At 36.0% G+C, this 17,822-nt stretch overlaps 1 protein-coding gene across 1 annotated transcript in view; it reads right to left on the reverse strand.

The window, feature by feature from the left end:
* The window catches only part of ANKRD28 (ankyrin repeat domain 28), a 206,487-nt gene that overhangs the window by 161,101 nt on the left and 27,564 nt on the right, over nucleotides 1-17,822 (reverse strand). The gene's annotated exons all lie outside the window — the stretch shown is intronic.

Genomic DNA, 17,822 nt, shown 5'->3' on the forward strand with positions numbered 1-17,822 from the left:
GACATGGAACAGATAAAGAAATTGTTTCAGTATTCAAAAACCTTCCAACAAGGAAAAGCCCAGGACTAGAAGGCTTCACTGATGAAGCTTACCAAACCTTTAAAGGAAAGTTAATGTGGATCCTTCTCAATACAGAAAGGGAGGGAACACATGCATACTTTCTTCAACACGCAGTGCTCAAACAACTGGATAGCCACATTTTTTGAGGCCAACATTACTAGAACACCAAAGCTAGAAAAAGACATCACAAGGAAAAAAAACTACAGACCAATATTACTTATGAATACAGATGCAAAATCCTCAACAAAATATTAGCAAACCAAATCCAGCAGCATATTAAAAGGGCTCTAAACCATGACCAAGTGGGATTTATTCCAAGAATGCAAGCATGGTAAATAGTAAAAAGAAAATAAATACACTATAATATAATATACCAAATTAATAGATGAAGGGGAAAAGCCACACAGTAATCTCAACTGGCCCAGAGAAAAAGTATTTGATAAAATCCAACATGCCTTCATGATAAAAGCACTCATAAACTAGAAGGGGGCTTCCCTGATATGATAAAGGGTGCTATTGAAAAACCCACAATTAACATCGTAGTTAATATTGAAAGACTCAATGTTTTCTTCTTACATCAGAAACAAGACAAGGACACCCATTTTTGCCACTTATAGTCAATACTATGCTGGAAATCCTAGCCAGCCTAACTGAGCAAGAAAAAGTTAACATCCAAATTGAAAAGGAAAAAGTAGGGGCGCCTGGGTGGCTCAGCCAGTTAAGCCTCTGACTTCAGCTCAGGTCATGGTCTCACAGTTCGTGAGTTTGAGCCCTGTTCCGGGTGAGCTCAAAACCCACATCAGGTAAGCACAGGCCCTGCTTCTCTCTCTCCCCTCATTGGATTCTGTCTCCTCTCTTTGCCCCTCCCTCACTTGTGCCCACCCATTCTCACTCTCTCTCAAAAAAAAAAAAAAATCTATTAAAAAAGGAAGAAGTAAAACTATCTCTTACTTGCCAATGATATGATCTTAGATACAGAAAACCCTAAAGAATCTCCAAAAAAAAAAAAAAAAACGCCGTCAAAACTGATGAACAAATTCAGCAAAGTTACAGAATATAAGATCAACTTACAAAATCAGATTTTTCTATGCACTAGCAATAAACAATCCAAAATTAAAAACATTATTCCACTGGGGTGCCTGGGTGGCTCAGTCGGTTAAGCATCTGACTTTGGCTCAGGTCATGATCTCATGGCTCATGAGTTTGAGCCCCACCCACTTTGGGCTCTGTGCTGACAGCTAGGAGCCTAGAACCTGTTTCGGATTCTGTGTCTCCCTCTCTCTGCCTCTCCCTCACTCACACTCTTGTCTTTGTCTCTCAAAAATTAATAACCATTAAAAAAAATTTTTAAACACATTATTCCATCAACAATAGCATTTAAAAAAAAACCCACAAAATACTCTGGAATAAATTTAACCAAGGAGGTGCAAGACTTGTACACAGAACACTATAAAACAATGTGGAAAGAGGGGCGCGTGGGTGGCTCAGCCAGTTAAGCCTCTGACTCTTAGTTTTGGCTCTGGTCAAGGTCTCATGATTTCATGAGTTCAAGCCCTGCACTGGTCTCTGTGCTTACAGCATGGAGGCTGCTTGTGATTCTCTCTCCCTCTCTCTCTGCCCCCCGTACTCACACTGTATCTCCCTCAAAATAAATAAACCTAAAAGGTTCATGGATTAGAAGACTTAATATTGTTAAAATGGAAATATTCCCCAAAGTGATCTACAGATTCAATGCCATTACTATCAAAATACAACAGCCTATATTTTTACAGAAATGGAAAAACAGATCATAAAATTCATATGGAAATACAAGGGACTCAGAATAGTTCTAACATTCTTGGAAAACAAGAACTCACACTTGATGATTTCAAATCTACTACAAAGCTACAGTAATCAAAACACTGTGGTACATAGGTCAACATAATGTAACTGAGAGGATGAAAATAAACCCTTACTTCTAATGGTCAATTAGTTTGGATAATGGTGCTAAGACTATTCAATGGGAGAGATCAGTTTCTTCAAAAATCAGTGCTGAGACAACTGGGTATCCACATGCAAAAGAATGAAACTGGAGCCTCACCTCGTAACATTCAAAAAAGATCAAAGACCTAAATGTAAAAGCTAACACTGTAAAACTCTTATAAGAAATTTTAGAGTAAATCTTCACCACCTCAGACCTGGCAAGGGTTTCTTAGATATCACACCAAATTGACAAATAGAACTTTACCAAAATTAAAACTTCTGTGCATCAAAGGACACTATTTTAAAAAGTGGAAAGATGCCCTGAAAGAATGAAAAACTATTTGCAAATTATGTATCTGAAAGAGTCTAGTATCCAGTTTATTCACACAACTCAATAGCAAAAAGACTAAACAATGATTTAATGAGTCATATTCATATATGTAAAGCATCTAGCATAATGAATTTTGCTAAATGAAAAAAGTTTATAAATCTGCATATACCCTCTGTTTAAAATTATGGGTTATTCATTCCAACAGTTACTGAGTTGTTATTATGTGTTAGGTGCTGCCAACAAAGAAACAGCACAGCACTGTTCTAAAGGATTTATAGTTTAGTAAAGGAGACAAACACATACCCAATCTGTTTATGATAGAAGGATATACACTGACAACTAAAAAAGCATGCCTACAAAAGGGGCACAAAGAAAATGTTTATAAATAATTAATAAAACATGTGACATAACCACAGAGAAAGCACAACTATCCTAATAGAACAGAGTAAGATGAATTAAGCATATGCATGTGCATGCATATTGTCAGGTATCACTTCTGCCAGGATGAATTCATGGTCTTTAAACAACAAGGAGTTTATCAAATAAAGGTAAAATGGTATTTGTAATAGGAGAGCAGGATGTAAAGTTAGGATACAAAACAATGGAAGTGACACACTATGGGTGGAAATATAAACTGATAAAACCTCAGCAGAGGGCAGCTGACGATAGTTAGCAAAACTATGAATGTACATCCCATTAAAAAAGATCTACAAAACATACCAGTTGAGGGGAAAAGTAAACAACAATCAAGCCACCTTGCATGTTAATAGGGGGAGGAAAATAGGAACATATTTGTTTATGCTTGCTTGTGTGGAATCTGCGTCATCAATACCCTATTCTGTTGTCTCCTCTGCATCACAGGGCAGAAGTTTGGAACTACATTGGAACTCATTTCCCAGAGTCCCTTCCTTCGCACCCCTCCCTCACCCCCTACTGATTCAAGGATAGATTCTGCCAATAAGGAACACTCATGCAAGATTTAATGAAGAGAAAGTAAAGCTAATACTGTTTGATGTCAACTGTGAGAAAATGCATGGGCAGGCTACAGGCATAAGGTTTGAAGTAGCTGCTGCATGAGAATCATCTGCTTTTTCCAGACTCGGTATTGTACAATGTCAAATTTCCAAGTTAAATCTGTAATTTCGATGGAATACTGGTTAAGCTCAAAAATTTTCCTGGGGATTTGAAATTTTTTTAAATGTTTATAGAAAAACAAAGGATAAGGAAAAGTCAATTTTAAAAAAAACTGGACCTTAGTACACCACAGACAAAAATAAAATTCTAGGTGGATCAGAAAACTAAATGAGTAAAGAAACTGCAAATTTTAAGAAAAAAATGAATACTTTTAGAACCCTGATGGGTTACTTACATAAGAAAGGAAAAAGAGAATGTAAAATACTGGTAAGTATGATTATACTGCAATTTAAAAGTCCTGAACAAGACCCCATAAACAAAGTGAAGAGTAGAAATATACGGAGATGTTTACCTGGCAAAACCAACAAAATTCATAGTGAACACACACACACAACTACACTGTAAGAAAACAAATGGATGATTCACACAAAACCTTCCAATTGGTCAAAACACATGAAAACATTCAATCTCACTAGGAACCCAGGAAATCCAAATTAAAATAAGATATTACTTCACAAACCAAAGTCAAACCAAAACAACTATTAACAAGTGTGAGAGGAAAGAGGCAATATAATTGGTATAACCACTTGGGAGAAAAATAAAAATCATATAGAAGAGGTAAATATGTATATATGCTATGACCCAGTAAGTCTACTGCCCACACTGACCTCAGAGAAACTGTGATATATACACAAGGATATACACCAGAACATCTACTACAACACTTATTCTAGTAGCTCAAAACTGCAAACTACCTAACTGCAGTATTAAGGAAATAAAATGTTTAGTTGTAGGAGATATAAAGTAATTATAACAAATATATCAACACAAATAAATTCTTAAAAGAATTGCAAAAGACATATATACCATTTAAAAGTTTAGAAAACACAAAAATAACAGCATATATTGTTTATGAATATGTAAATAAGTATAAATGTTTTAGAAAAAAACTTTCGAGCCAATTACCCAGGGAAAAATGGGAATGGGTCTCCAGCTATAGACGTAACTATTTTATTCTTAAAGAGACACAAAAGAAATACATAAAGTATTAATATCTGTTTATTCCTGGTGATATTTAGATTTCTATCACATTTTATATTATCCTGTGTGTCTGAAAATTTCAAATTAAAAAATATTATCTAATTCTGAAATCTAATTTAAAAATTATCAAGAAAGATCATTCTTACAGGTTAATGAAATCAGGAGCTGGTTCATTGAAAAGACCAACAAAATTGATAAACCATTACCCAGAGGCATCAAAAAAAAAAAAAAAGTGAGGAGAGAGGACTCAACAAAATCAGAAATGAAACAACTGACACCACAGAAATACAAAGATTACAAGAGATTATGAAAAATTATATGCTAACAAACCTAGAAGAAATGGATAAATTCCTAGAAACATAAAACCTCCCAAAACTGAATTGGAAATAAAGAAAATGTGAAAATTACCAGGAATGAAACTGAATCACTAATGAAAAAACTCTGAACAACCAAAAGTCTAGGACCAGATGGTTTCAAAGGTGAATTACACCAAATATTTAAAGAGTCACACTTACTCTTTTCAAAATTTTCCAAAAATAGATGAGAAAGATTCCAAACTCCTTCTATGAGGCAACCATTATCCTGTACCAAAACCAGATAAAGACAGTACCAAAGAAAGAGAACTATAGGCCAATATCTCTGATGAACACAGATGCAAATATCCTCAATAAAATATTAGCAAACTGTGTCTCACAATACCTTAAAAAAATTACTCACCACAATGAAGTAGGATTTATTCCTGATATACAAGGGTGGTTCAGTATTTGCAGATCAACGTGATACATGACATCAACAAGATAAAGACTAAAAATCATGATCATTTCAACAGATGCAGAGAAAGTATTTGACAAAGTACAACATCCATTCATGATAAAAACTCTCAACAAAGGTTAGAGGAACATACGTCAACGTAATAAAGGCCATCTATGAAAAACCCACAGCTAATATAATCCTCAATGGTGAAAAACAGAGCTTTCTCCCTAAGATCAGGAACAAGACAAAGATGTCCACTCTCAGCATTTGTATTCACATAGTACTAAAAATCCTAGCCACAGCAATCAGACAACAACAACAAAAATAAAAGGCATTCAAATTGGTAAGGAAGAAGTAAAACTGTCACTATCCGCAAGTGACATGATATTATATATAGAAAACCTTAAATACCACCAAAAAACTACTGGAACCAATGAAATGAATTCAGTAAAGTTGCAAGATACAAAATCAATATACAAAAATCTGTTGCATTCTATACACTATCAATGAAGTAGCAGAAAGAGAAATTAAGAAAACAATCCCGTTTACATTTGCACCAAAATTAATAAAACCCAGAAATAATCAAGGAGGTGAAAGACCAATACTCTAAAAACTATAAAACAATGATGAAAAAAAATTAAAGCAACACAAAGGGAAAGATAGTTCATGTTCATGACCTAGAAAAACAAATACTGTTAAAATGTCCATACTACCCAAAGTAATCTACAGATTTAATGCAATCCCTTTCAAAATAACAACAGCATTTTTCACAGAATTAGCACAAATAATTCTAAAATTTGTACGGAACCACAAAAGACCGCAAATAACCAAAGAAGTCTTGAAAAAGAAGAACAAAATTAGAGGTGTCACAATTCCAGGCTTCAAGACATACCACAAAGCTGCAGTAATCAAAATACTATGTATGGTACTGGCACAAAAAAACGACGCATAGATCAATGAACAAAATAAAGAACCTAGAAATAAACCCATGATTATATGGTCAATTCATCTTCAACAAAGGAGACAAGAATATGCAATGGGAAAAAGACAGTCTCTTCAACAAATGGTGTTGGGAAAACTGGACAGCTACATGCGAGAAGAATGAAAATACACCACTTTCTAAAACTCAAAATGGATTAAAAAGCTAAAAGTGAGACTTGGAACCATAAAAATCCTTGAAGACAGCACAGGTAGTAGTTTCTCTAACACTGGTTTGTAACAACATTTTTCTAGATATGTCTCCTGAGGCAAGGGAAACTAAAGTAAAAATAAACTATTGGGACTACATCAAAATGCACAGTGAAGGAAACAATCAATAAAACTAAAAGGCAACCTACTAAATGGGAGAAGACATTTGCAAATGTCAGATCTGATAAAGGGTTGGTGTCCGAAATATATAAAGAATTTCCACAACTCAACACCAAAAAACCCCCAAATAATACAATTTAAAAATGAGCAGAAGGCATGAACAGATATCTCCAAAGAAAACATACAGATGGCCAACAGACACATGAAAAGATGCTCAACATCACTCATCATCAGGGAACTGAAAATCAAAACCATGAGATATCACCTCATACCTGTCAGAATAACAAAAATCAAAAACACAAGAAACAATGTGTTGGCAAGGATGTGAAGAGAAAGAAACCCTCGTGCACTGCTGATGAGAATGCAAACTAGTGCAACCACTATGGAAAACAGTATGGAGGTTCCTCAAAAAAGTAAAAACCGAACTATACTATGATCCAATGACTGCACTACAGGGTATTTAACAATAAAACACTAATTAAAAAGGATACATCTACACACCTATGTTTGTTGCAGCATTATTTACAACAACCAAACTACTATGGAAATAACCCAAGTGTCCACCAATTGATGAACGGATGTGGAATATATATGTATATATGTATATGTATGTGTGTGTGTGTGTGTGTGTGTGTGTATAAAACAATATTATTCAGCAATAAAAAGAAACTGCTGCCATTTGCAACAACATAGATGGATCTAGACAGTATAGGGCTAATAAGTGAAATAAATCAGAGAAAGTGAAATACCATATGATTTCACTCACATGTGGAATTTCAGAAACAAAGCAAACAAAGGAAAAAAACTGAAATAGGGTCAAGGCTGGAAAAGGATAGACTGGTCAGAAAACTACCACATCATTCCAAGTAAGATATGACAGCAGCATGAACTAAGACCATGAATGTGGGAGGACAGAAACCTATAATACATATACACAGGAATTAGGACTAGAGAGTTCCTCACATGTTATGAAAGACTGGTATGCTTAAGAGTCATTTTCTTTAGGATCTCCCATGCTGTTGAAATGTTTATGCACATACACTAAATCACAGTTTTAAAAAAAAGCCCCCCAATATGAGCTTGATTTTTAGTCTGTCTTATAATTCAAGTTCAATTACACCACCTTCTAGTTAGGGAACTTAGGCTACCTTTCTATAAAATTATATAGTAAAAATCAAAGCCTGAGGAGCCTCTATCCAGAAGCTCTGCATTTCTATTATTAAATCTGATTCACAGTACTATCTGTATTATTAACACAATGTACAAAAGATACATCCTTGTCAACCTGCACCAAATTTGTCACTTTCACTGTTTGTGTATCACACAAAAGCTAGCAGCTTATAAATGAAGTCTAAAATTCATCATCTCTAATCATCAACTGAAAATAATTCCACAGACATGGGCTGCAACAGTCATTAACACTGGATCCAAACAGAATTATAGGCAAAAACACTGCAAATTCGAAAAAGACATGTAAGAACACTTAAGACAATGAGTTAACCCTACTGGACAACAATGTTCTGATACATATAATTTGAATCTTGAGAGTATCCTTTCATCAAAACTAAAATTTCAGATGACTTCATCTAATATATATGTGTATGCCTTTGCCTTCCCACACATTCATGAGATGTATACACAGATGACAACCAAAACAGACTCAACTCTAAGAAGAAGAATGCAGGCCCAGAGGTCCATCAGATCATCACTCCCAATTCCAATCACAAAGCACTGCAGTGAGACCTTAGAACCCTGAGAAACACCGTATGAAATGTACTGCTCTCAGAAAATTAACAAAAATATGCTAAGCCCCAGCTGCCATTTATATATACAAGTACGGGGGGGGCAGTTGTTTGAATATTAAGGTAATGCAAGTTTTAGAACTGAACACTAGTTTCTTTAGTTTCTTTCAGGGTTGTCTGCTTATCAGCGTAAGAGAGACTTTATTTCCCCCCTCCTCCAAAAAAAAACAAAAAAAGGAAGGAAGGAAGAAAACAATGTCCTTTCCTTACCCTCTATTCTACTTAATGCTTATTAATGCTTACCAAGGTCATCACCCTTCAGAAACTCCACACACGTCTTTTCATTCCATTTGGGGAAAAAAAAGGTTTGTTCCTATGAATTCTGAAGTAGAGAAAAATTCTATCTTTTGAGAATCATTCATTTTTAAAGGCAAAGATGTAGGTCTTACATCTTTGGCTGTCTGACTGATATAGCACTTTGTATAGAAGTATGATGGAGATACTCTTTCTGGGTATCACTGAGCACATAATCCAGTTAGTTATTAATGTTGACTACCATCATTTTAATGTTCTTATCTTTTTAGCCCTTTATAGAATCATTTTTCCTCTTGTTCCTGCTCCTAACCTTTGCCCTGCCTCTCTGTCATTTATTAGATTAAGTCAGATGCAACTAACTCTGATCTTTGGTTCACATACATGAACAACTGCACAGCTATTCATTCTCCAGTAGTTATATGAAATGGTCAAGTTTTAGACTTAAAACATATCTAGGATTAGCCCTGTGACTTTGGTAAAGTCACTTAATCTCTTTGAGCCTGAATCTCCTTAACTGTTAATAAGAATAATATCACACACTTTAAATTCATATAAAGTACTCACTACACTTTAAGTACCTAATAAACATAAATAAATCCCTTCCCTATCTTTTTCTTTCTTTCCTCCACCAATTCCCAGAGTAGCTGCTGTCTCTTTTATCTTTAAGAACCAATAGAGAGCAGACTTTGGAAGGTGGGGGAAAAAAATCCTTCTAGATCATATCAAGATGTCTCAGGTAGTAGCCAAGAAGAGGACATAAAAGAGGTAAGAGGAGGGGCGCCTGGGTGGCTTAGTCGGTTAAGCATCCGACTTTCGCTTAGGTCATGATCTCGCGGTTCGTGGGTTCGAGCCCCGCGTTGGGCTCTGTGCTGACTGCCAGCTCAGAGCCTGGAGCCTCTTTCAGTCTGTGACTCCCTCTCTCTCTGACCCTCCCCTACTCACACTGTCTCTCTCTCTCTCCTAGAAATAAATAAAATATTAAAAAAAAAAAAAAAAGGAGGTAAGAGGCGGCGGCCAGGGCTCCAAACACTACTCAGCCAGGAGAGCTTTGCCTTTGTTGTAAGATTTCATTATACCACAGGCTGCATTTGGTTAAATGGATCCAATGGCTTTTAACAAATTAATTCTAAAAAAAAATCACCATTTTTTTGCCGACAACTCCACCTTTCCCCAACACATATGTACACATGCCAAAAAACTGCACGTTCAAGAGCCACTGAAATGACAGTCTTCTTTGGTCGTTAATTTCGTCCCTATCAGAGGGTTTCCCCAGCACATAGCCCCCATAGCCACCTCTCATCTGTCAAAAATAACCAGGTCATGCTCAATTCTTTCTGCTCCTGCAAAAAAGGGGAATTTAAAAAAATTTTTTTAATGTTTTATTTATTTCTGAGAGAGAGAGAGAAACAGCATGAGCAGGGGAGGGTCAGAGAGAGAGGGGAGACACAGAATCTGAAGCAGGCTCCAGGCTCTGAGCTGTCAGTCAGCACAGAGCCCGACGCAGGGCTCGAACCCACAAACTGTGTGATCATGACCTGAGCTGAAGTTGGACACTTACCAACTGAGCCACCCAGGCATCCAAAATGGGAATTTTTTGAATGCTACTAGGGATGTCTCTCTCACATTGGAGAAGGGTGGAATAATCATGGCAAGGAAAGGATTGCAGATGTGCATCAGGAACAACTGCAACCACACACTTACAGAGCCAAGACACTTGTCAGACAGTAGGAATCATTGTCTGTCAATGCAATCCAGCTTCCTTCAAAGGGTGCCAAACATGGACAGGTCTCAAGTACAGCATCTTTCTACATCTATCACCAAAGAAGGATGATTCTCTTCCCTGGTTTTAGTTAAAAACTCCCAGGGAATTCTGATTGGCCTACGTGAAGGGAGGTAGGAGGTGACCAAGTCGTGGAAAACTCTGGCAAGTCCCATTAGAACCGTGTGGTGTGAGGTACAGAAAGATAGAGAGATGGAATCCAAAAGTAAGATGGTACTGTTTCCCAAGGCACCAATACGGTAGGTATGCAAAACAATGTACCTACTGTAGTGAGATGGTAGACAAAGCAGTTTTGGGAATCAAAGAGATGCTGGTTAAAATCCTTCCTTGATCAATTAGCCAGCAATAAACCTGGGCAAATTACAATCTCTGAATTAGTTTCTTCATCTATAAAATGAGACTAAAGTAAGATTTAGAAGAAAAAAAAATCACTAATTCCTAGTATAGTTCCAGTATATAATAGGTATAAAGATGTGTTTCATTAGTTCACTAATTCCTTAAATCTCACTTTTAGTAATAATTACCTAAATTTTACACACTCATTGTATTAAAGTGTTTATGAAAGTTCTTGGTATATCAACAGATATTCTTTGGTCATTTAGCATCATAGAAATTCAGAAGAATCAATGTGATGCTTGATTATCTCCAAGCATTCTATGCCACCTCTAAACCAGGGAATTCTTTACAGTGAGCTGAAATCACTTCCTACAGTTTTCACCCACTAGTTCTTAGTGTGACATATGATAAAAGTTCATTCCTGCTTCTGCACAGCACATCTCCAAATATTTGAGGCAGCCATGATGCCTCCCATTCCCTTGTCTAGGATAATTTTCCCATCTATACATTCCTATTTGCCCTGTTCATTTCATATACTCAATTTCAAGTGTACCTCTCCTCTAAACATGCACCAATGGCCAGAAATGTGATAATTCATGTGTGGAATAGTGAGAATTGTGGCCTCCTTGTCATTTCCCTTGCACCAACCATGATGCTTCTTTTTGTCACATGTGCTGATAAGCCAGTACCCCACCACATCCCACCTTCCACATGCTACCTTCCATCAACAATATGTTATTGGAACTAATTTTTGGATGGAAAGATAGGATCTTACATTTTTCCCTATTCAATTTCCATTTGATTCAGCTGATCACCATCAATCAGCCTATCAAGATCAATCCTCTTAGCTTCTTAATCTGTCATCGTGAAGCTTTATTCATCTTAGTTGATATTGATGTTAGCAATATTTCTGGGTCTCTTCCTTCCAAGTTATGGTAGAATTACATCTCCCTACCGACCCAATACCCAAGTTAGATGTGTCATATAACCTGCTTTGATCAATTACACATGAGATGAAATCATATGACAGAAGCCTTTGAGGGCTGATAAGTAATTCAGCAGGTTCCCTTTCTCCTACCACAAATACAAGCTGATGTTCCACAAGTTAAAAATTCCAGGTCAGGTTCCTGAATGAGGACAACACAAAGCAGAGTACTCTGATGATCTGAGAATGGACATGTGATATAAGCAATAAATAAATCTTTTATTTTGGGGTTCTCTGGGTGGCTCAGTCAGTTAAGCATCCAACACCTGATTTCAGCTCAGATCATGATCTCATGGTTCATAGGACTGTGCCCCGCATCTGGCTCTGCACTGACAGCACAAAGCCTGCTTAGGATTCTCCATCTCCCTCTCTCTTTGCCCCTGGTCCCCAACTTACTTTCACTTTCTCTCTCCTCTCTCTCTCTGTCTCTCAAAAATAAATAAATATTAAAAAAACAAATCTCTTAATTTTAAGCTGAGATTTGGGCACTATTACTATAGTAAAATCAAGCCCATCCCAGCGAATGTATTATCCCTTCCATATCTGTGCTATCAGCAAATGTGAGGAGTATGCCTTAAATCTCTTGGAATCCATTTAAGATGGCAAGCTTCACACATAAAGAGTTAGGCTCAATGAATTTAGGCTAATTCTTAATGATTAGTGCTTCACCTGTCCTGAAAACAAGTTAACTCTTTAAATAATTTATTCTAGAATTTCACTTGAGAACCACATCAAACTTTATTAATCTTCCTTCTTCCACCCTTTTGAAAAATGTTGTAACCTTTCCTTGTCTCTAGTCTTTAGGCACTTCTCTTAACTACACAAGACCTGAAAACATTAAATTAGAGAGTTCACTTTCAACTTCTTTCAATCCAGTGATATAATTAATTATATAAAAAACAAATAATTGCTATTTTTAATCAACTCCCTGGATTTCATTTCCCTCATTCTATTACCTCTCGCTATTTTGCTTTAACCCCCAGACAGACCTTTGATGTATATGGCCAATCAGAGCAATCTTTTCCTTCCAATGTAATATTCATGTCTTTCCACACTGGGCTGTTTTCACCCTCCTATGCTAGTCACTCACTGCTTAAAATCTATTCAACACTTACCTACTATCTATTATATATTATGCAACTGCTTAGTCTGGGACATGATCTCTACCCTCAAAGAACTTACAGTTAAAAATGTCAACCAAACACTAGAGAAGTGGGTAAGAATCACTATACAAGGTGTCTTGAATATCCTACTTAAATAACATAATGTAGTACCTAGGAACATAAACTTTGAAATCAGACAATCCTGCATTAAGGCCCTGGTCTCAGCTTTCTCATCTATAAATCTGAGATGATCAATAGCAAAGAACTGTTTAAAGAATTAAATCAGACAACACATGTAAGGGACTTAGCTGTATTTAATACTAATATTATCCAGAACATAACAGCTAATAAATGAAAAACTGACACACTGATATGACAAATCACATTCATATGTTATAAATATTATGCTCTGGATTCAGTAGCCAGAATAAATTAAAGAATGAGTCTAAAATCCAGAAAGATGGTTAAAGGTTGTTGCAGTAATTAATGGTTCAGGTAGACAGAACGAGAGAAAAATCACCAAAAAGGTTTTTGTTCTGGCTCTGATAATAACTGTACAGTCTTGTGTAAAGCTAACATCATCTCTAGACCTCAGTTCCCTCATCTAAGATTTTACCTACGTGATTAAAGTTCATTTCCAGTATACAATGTGCTTTTCATGACTTCACATTTTAGATCTATATATGACATTATCTATAATGTCAGTTATAGGCATCTCTGACACAAATATCTTTAACAACAAAAACTCCAAAGAACAATTAGATGCTAATTAGTTACCTTTAAAAGCAGCAGAAAACACAAAAGGTGTGCAAAAAGTCAGGGACTGGAAGACAACTGCATATGTGATTAGGCTTTCTCTGAGACAGCAACACAAAAACAAAAACAAACCTTGTTTTAAGTCTATAAACTGAGTTATATTTTCTTTTCAATGTAGGCAGTCTTTAACACTTTGTAAATAAAAACCCCAAGCCTTCCAACAGAACAACATGGAAAACTTTCAAGATATATTTTCCATAGTAGGTTTTTGGGATAAAAGGTCTCTAAATCAACTAATATCATATCCCATTTAATTTCTTCATCAGTTAAACCTAATAGGCAAAAGAAAAGCATCCAAACTGGAAGGTAAAATTAGCTCTGTTCACAGACAACATGACTTTACAAGTAGAAAAACCCAAAGATAATACACACACACCCTATACATTTTAGAACTAATAAATAAATGCAGCAAACTTGCAGGATACAATATCAATACACAAAAATTAGTTGTTTCTTCAATAGCCAAATCATGGAAAGAGCCTAAATGTCCATCATCTGACGAATGGATCAAGAAGGTGTGGTGTATATACATATGCGCGCGCGCGCGCACACACACACACACACACACACACACACACACACAATGGAATACTACTGGCAATGAGAAAGAATGAAATCTGGCCCTTTATAGCAACATGGATGGAACTCAAGAGTATTATGCTAAGTGAAATAAGTCAGGCAGAGAAAGACAGATACCATATGTTTTCGCTCATATATAGAACAGTATAAAATTAACAGAGGACCATAGGGGAAGGGAAGGGGGAAAAGATAGGTAAGGAGAGAGAGGGAGACAAACCACAAGAGACTCTTAAACACTGAGAACAAAGTGAGGGTTGATGGGGGGTGGAGGAGAAAGGAAGGGAGGTGATGGGCATGGAGGAGGGCACTTGTTGAGATGAGCACTGGATGTTATGGAAACCAACTTGACAATAAACTATATTAAAAATAATAATAAAAATTTTAAAAAGAAAAAATTTAGTTGTTTTTTTAATACAATAACAACAACCCAAAAAGGAAATTAAGAAAATAATTCCATTTACAACAGCATAAAAAAGAATGATACACTTGGGAATAAACTTAACCAAGTAGCCAAAAGATCTATACACTGAAAACTACTATAACACTGCTGAAAAAATTAAAGACAAAACAAATAAACAGAAATATAATCTGTGTCCATGGACTGGAAGATTTAATTGTTAAAACTTACATAGAGCAATATACAGATTCAATATAATTCAAAATAATATGCTGAATATAATCCCTATCAAAATCCCAACAATGTTTTTCATAGATTAAAAAATCTGTCCTAGGGCACCTGGGTGGTTAAGTCAGTGAAGTGTCCTACTCTTGATTTCAGCTCAAGTCACGATCTTAGAGTTCATGGGTTCAAGCCCTGTGCCAGGCACTGCACTGACAGTGTGGAGCCTGCTTGGGATCTCTCTCTGTCTCTCTGCCCCCCTCTCTCTCACTCTCAAAATAAAATAAATAAACTTAAAAAAAAAAAACCCATCCTAGAATCCATGTGGAATCTCAAGAGACTCTGAATAACTAAAACAATCTTGAAAAAGAAAAATTGAAAGTGTCACATTTCCTGATTTCAAAACTTTCTACAAAAGCCACAGTAATCAAAACAGTGTAGAACTGGCCATAAAGACAGATATACAGACCAACAGAATAGAACAGAGCCCAGAAATAAACCCTTCCATACATATATGATCAAGTAATTTTAGCATGGGTGCCAAGTCCATTAAATGGGGAAAAGGACAGTCTTTTCAGCAAATGGTGCTGGGAAAACTACATTACCACAAGCAAAAGAATGAAGGTGGACCTTTACCTCACACCATATACAAAATTTAATTCAAAATGGATCAAAGACTTAAACACAAGAGCTAAAATTATGAAAAAAAAACTCTTAGAAGAAAACAAGGGAAAAACTTCATGACAATGGACTCAGCTATAACAAAAGCACAGGTAACAAAAGAAAAAATAAACTGAACTTAATCAAAATTTAAACCTTTTGTGCATGAAAGGACACTATCAATGGAGTAATAAAGCAACCTACAAAATGACAGAATATATTTGCAAATCATGTATCTGATAATGAGTTAATATCCAGACTATATAAAGAACTCCTACAATTCAAAAACATTAACAACCCAATTATATAATGAGCAAGACCTTGAACAGACATTTCTCCAACGATACACAAATGGCAATAAGCATGTGAAAAGATGTTCAATATCACTAATAATCAGGGAAATGCAAATGAAAACCACAAAATACCACTTCATACACATTAGAATGGCTACTATGAAAAAAAAGAAAATAGGAAATAACAAATGTTGCCAAGTATGCAGAGAAAGTGAAACTCTTGTGCACTGTTGGTGAGAACGTAAAATGGTACAGCCATTAATTAATGCATAGATTACATAGATTACAGTATGGTGTTTCCTGAAAAATTAAAAACAGAATTACTGTATAATACAGGAATAATAGTTCTGCAGATATACCCAAAAGAACTGAAAGCAGGAACTGAAACACATTAATATATACATGTTCATAGCAACATTATTCACAAGAGCCAAAAAGGACACTTGAAAAATTACCCAAGTGTTCACAGATAGATTAAATTTACACACAAAATGTGGCACATACATACACTGAAATATTATTCAGCCTTGAAAAGTAAAGATACTTTGGAGCACGTGAGTGGCTCAAGTGAGTCAAGTGGTCATGATCTCATGGTTCGTGAGTTAGAGCCCTGTGTTGGGTTCTGTGCTGACAATTCAGGGCCTGAAACCTGCTTCAGATTCTGTGTCTCCCGCTCTCTCTCTGCCCGCCCCCTCAAAAGTAAATAAACATTAAAAAAAAAAAAAAAAAAAGGAAAGATATTTTGACACATTCCGCAACATGGATAAACCTTGAAGACATTATGCTAAGTAAAATAAATCAATCACAAAAGGATGGGGGATTTTTTTTTTCCTTCTGCAGTATCAATTTATTTTATTTTCATTGGGCAATAGAGTCACATCTTTTTGAATAATCAGAACTATATTAAAAGGCGAAAATTGAGTGGCAACTGCATGGCTCAGTGAGTTAAGGATCCGACTTTTGATTTTGGCTCAGGTCATGATCCTGCAGTTTGTGAGATCAAGCCTTGCATTGGGCTCCACACTGCCAACACTTAGGATTCTCTCTCTCCCACTCTCTCTCTCTGCCCATCCCCTGCTTGTGTTTGCTCTCTCTCTCAAAATAAATAACCATACACACACACAAAAGGGCAAAAATTGAGAAAGCTCATTCCAACCACTGCCCTCCCACCTTCCTACCCCTATAATCACTTTTCTTGGTTTCCTGTGTACCCTTTGAGTGTTCTTATTAATGCAGATACAAGGACAGTGGGGGAGGGAGGGGCAGGAGTTGACACACCTGTTTGTCAGGGGTAGGGGGATGAAGTTAATGAAAAATTAACATCAAATGTGTGTGGAGTTTCATTTTGTGAAGATGAAAAAAAGTTACAGAGGCGCTAGATGGTAATGATGGCTGCACAACAATGTGAATGTATTTAAGGTCAACGAGTTGTACACCTTAAAATGGTTAAAATGATAAATTTTATATATGTACCTTTTACCACAATAAAAAATAAAAATAATATTTTGTTTTTACATAATTGAATAATTCAAAGTTTAGGATAATATATATTTTTGATTAGTTTTAGAATGAGAATTTTTTTAACACCTGAGGGTAAAGAGTATTCTGATGGATTCTATTGCACACACACAAGATTTATGAAGACCTGTGCCTCTAAACATCTCTTGTCACTATTCAGATAGAATAGAAAATATAAATATGAGAAAGTAGAGAGTATAAAAGAAAAAAATTTTAAAGACAGAATTTAAAAAGATAATGGTATCTGCTTAAATGTTTCCCAAAAAAGTACACTGGTAATTAGAAAAAGTCTATTCCCTTCTTTTTCTTTTTTTTTAAGTTTTTTATTTTGAGAGAAACAGAGACAGTGCAAGTGGTGGGGGAGGCAGAGAGTCCCAAGCAGGCTCCATGCTGCCAGCACAGAGGTCAAACTAACAAACTGTAAGATCACGACCTGAGTCGGATGCTTAACTGGCTGAGCCACCCAGGAGCTCCGGGGGGGGGGGGG

The sequence above is a fragment of the Hyaena hyaena genome, unplaced genomic scaffold, assembly GCF_003009895.1.
Source record: "Hyaena hyaena isolate Hyena2069 unplaced genomic scaffold, ASM300989v1 scaffold_210, whole genome shotgun sequence".
NCBI classification, from domain to species: Eukaryota; Metazoa; Chordata; class Mammalia; order Carnivora; family Hyaenidae; genus Hyaena; species Hyaena hyaena.